Source organism: Quercus robur, chromosome 9, assembly GCF_932294415.1.
Source record: "Quercus robur chromosome 9, dhQueRobu3.1, whole genome shotgun sequence".
NCBI classification, from domain to species: domain Eukaryota; kingdom Viridiplantae; phylum Streptophyta; class Magnoliopsida; order Fagales; family Fagaceae; genus Quercus; species Quercus robur.
Genome location: NC_065542.1, coordinates 19603614 through 19607278, shown reverse-complemented (window position 1 = coordinate 19607278; position 3665 = coordinate 19603614). Strand labels below are relative to the sequence as shown.

The window sequence follows — 3665 nt, the reverse complement described above, 5'->3', positions numbered from 1 at the left end:
TCATTTTATCACACTGCTGAAATGTCATAAGTCCACTGCTGTTCTATGGCTAGAGTTACAAACTGTCAAGATAAGTCAAAATCTCTCTATATTCAAGATTACATTATTAAGTACACGTTAATTCATTGTTATTGCACAAATGGATGCAAGTTACTTTAATATTATCTCACTATTTAATAAACATGATCTCACTAATACTTCATTAATGAACATACATATTAATAAATCGATCTACCACCGTTGCACATATATTTTTTGGAAATGAATTACCATTCGACATATATTATTTGGACATGGACCATTGCTAGATATACCTTATTATGTTGAACATGAACCATGAACCGTAGCTGGATATGGACTATTGGACTCATCCCATTATTGGACATTTGATACCTAATTAATTATTTTCTAATATTGGACATCACTTAATATACATAATAATAGCCTATTGATGACCGAGCCATTCTTTTACTACTCCTTACCTCACCCCCCTTGTCAATTAAAGGGCGAAGTCGCTGAAGCGAGTCTAAAGGCCAAAGAGTGATCTTTGAACGCTACTACGCATCCTTACTAATAGTATAGTGTAAGGTAGAGTTGGGTATAGCAGGACTTGAACCTGCGACCATTAGGTTAAAAGCCCAATGCTCTACCAACTGAGCTATACACCCAAAAAAAGATATAGTAGTAAATAAGGATTGGTGCGGAAAAGAAAAAGAGGGCGGCCCCTCTTAATCAAAGCTACCATGCTAAGAATATTATTTATTTATTTCAACCATTATCATGATTCCAAGACTTTAGGCTTTATCTATTTTGTAGGCTTAAAAATACACTAGAAGCCATTGGTCTATACGGCCCAATGTCGAGTTCCGGGTTGAACTCCCCAAAACAAATCCAAGTTTAGCAAAGTCACACTTCTAGCAAAAGACATGTGGCTATGTGCAAAAAACAGCCCCCGACACATTCCAAGGGAATTGCAATCACAGTATTACTAACAATTAAAACTTGACCAGGACCTAGCTAAAGAAATCACATTCTAAAAAGAAGTGCCTTTTTAAGTATTGGGGACCTTGATAGAAAACATGGTGAGCATGCTACACCTTTTATTTCATAGTCACTTATTATCTCGCACTAAAAAAAGAAAAAAGAAAAAACTCACAGTACATTAGTTGGTGGTAAACACTAGTTTGTCTTAGGTCTTTTAAAAAAAAAAAAAAAATTGTCTTATAGTTTCTGTTAATAGGTCTTTTAAAAAAATAAAAATAAAATTAATGAACAAAAAAGATAGGAGGGGCACTTGTTAAGATTGAATTTTATAATACAATTGATTCTTTGTTTTTATTAGTTTTTGCTATTTTCCAAATGCAGGGAAGAACCTTTTGAAGCTTCCTTAATGAATGTACAAAGATACCCATCAACATAAATCTATCTCAATTTAAGATCACATCATTTTATGACCATCCAAATAACAACAACATACAACGTAGGAATCAATAAATTAGGGACAAGGATTTTCATTTCTCTTTGAATTTTTTTTTTTCAAAAATTTTTATATTATAAAAGTCATATTTTGGTGATTACTTTTATAATTACAACTATCATCTTAACAAGTAACAAAAAAATTGTGCTTCTAGTGTTCCTTTACTAGCATAGGAATAAGGATAATAGCTGGAGGAAAAGGTTTCTCTTTAAAATGCTTCTTCTCTCCATTCATGCAATTAATAAGGCTAAATAGCTTACCGATTAACTTTTTTGTCGAACTTGGACGTTCTAGAGTTATATTGTGTATTGAGAATCTTTGCTAAGAAAGCAGCTGAGTACTGAAAATCAATTCTTAATTTAGGTGAGCCTCATAGGAGTATTTGAATTGCAGTGGCAAATCAAATACTTGAACTTGGAAAATAAAAATTTGGAAATGTACAAATCAGCCATGGTTTTCTTGGCATACATGGTGCATGATGTATAAATCAAAATTTCCTAGAATCTGTACAAAAATATAACATTCTTATTTATTTATCTTGCCTAATGCATAATAAATATTTTATAATTTTTTTTTTCATTGATAGGACCTAATGCATAATATTTGTTTTTGACTTGCTAATGCAAATGTAGACCTCAGAATAAAAATTCTCATAAAATTCCTTACTTTCCTTCCACTTCAGATATTTTCATCAGTGGTGTATCCCTTTGTAATGGACAATTCTCTCTTCCTCTGTAGTTTCAATAGGAAATAGAAAACAACAATTCTAGTACCACAAAAAAATACACAATTTTTACCACAGCTTTTCATGTGGTTGATTGTGATTAGTGAAAAATAAAAAGATGGGTCCACGTGAAAGTGATAAGAAGCCTGTTAAGGGCAAAATTTTCACACCACATGTATTCATTTCATTGGTAGCCCGCACCATGTCAACATTATCATGGATTTTGGGAAAATCTCTTCTAAAGCCCAAAAAAGCCCATATTTACACAAAAAAAGGCGTCAAAGCCCATGGTTCAAGCTCATAGCACATCATCTCATTTTTGGCTCATGAGTCTCATCGGGAGAATTTTGGGAGTCGTTGTTTGGAGGGCCAATAAGTATGTTCAGTAAAACTCCAGTAGTTCAAAGTTGATAAAGGAAAGCATGTTGCTTGGAATGTTTTCCCCAATTCCCTAAACTCTGATGAGTCAGTGTGCAATAGGTAACATTTGGTAAGCCTCTCATATTAATTATATTATTATTTTCATATAAATCAATTCCAAGCACATGGCTAAATATATGTTAGTATCTCATATCTAGCATTAAATACTCTCCTTACTTTCCAAGATTTGGTTAAAATACAAAAAGACCAGAATTACATCTCTAAAACTTCATCAAATATCAACCAACTAGTCTATTACTTACCAAAATTATATATGGATTAAGCATATAATTTTTCAAAAGAGAAAACTTAGCAAAAAATACCAACAGCAACTCTAGCAAAAGCTGTTTTGCAAAAATAGTACCAGCAGAAGCAAAAATAGCTTCTGCAGAAGCTGCCACAACTCCAACACATTCTACAGTGGCTCCAGTTGTGGTACCAGAAATAGAAGGATCTCATAAAGATTATCTTGCCATTTTTAGCCAAACCATTAATTTGATGCCAAATATTTTCCCTTCAAGCAAAAGATATTATTCATATGGCATCATTTGATAGCTGTAGCAACAGCCCCAACACCATTAAAGTCTCTAACTTTCTTCTTTTGGCTAAAAAACAAAATCCCACTAATGAGACCACTTACATTGTCAAAGCCTTTTCAACTAGTTCTGAATTTCCCTTCAACTAGTTCTGATCTAGTTACATACTTGGCTCTATATAAAGAGGACCAAGCTATACACTAAAGGGGGATCCATCCCTCCCTCATCTTGAATATTCTGAAACTTCATTTACCTTGTTGCACATATCTCTAAACTTCTCCATACTTCTCCATCTCCCTTACAAAGATATCTCTTTTTAGATAACACCATTACATTACACCTATGACACCACACCATTACACACTATCCATCTCTCCCACGCTTAAATATTCTAAAACTTCATCATTTTGCTGCCCAAAAACACATCTCCATCTCATTCTTTATTTCTCATACAAAATCCCCCTTCTTAGAAAGCAACATAACCCATGACATAACACAAAAAACCCCT

At 33.3% G+C, this 3665-nt stretch overlaps 1 non-coding gene across 1 annotated transcript; it reads right to left on the bottom strand.

Moving 5' to 3' along the window:
- Positions 1-595: 595 nt before the first annotated feature.
- On the bottom strand, positions 596-668 carry TRNAK-UUU (transfer RNA lysine (anticodon UUU)). The gene has a single exon. It is a non-coding gene; the product is annotated as a tRNA-Lys (tRNA).
- Positions 669-3665: the final 2997 nt, after the last annotated feature.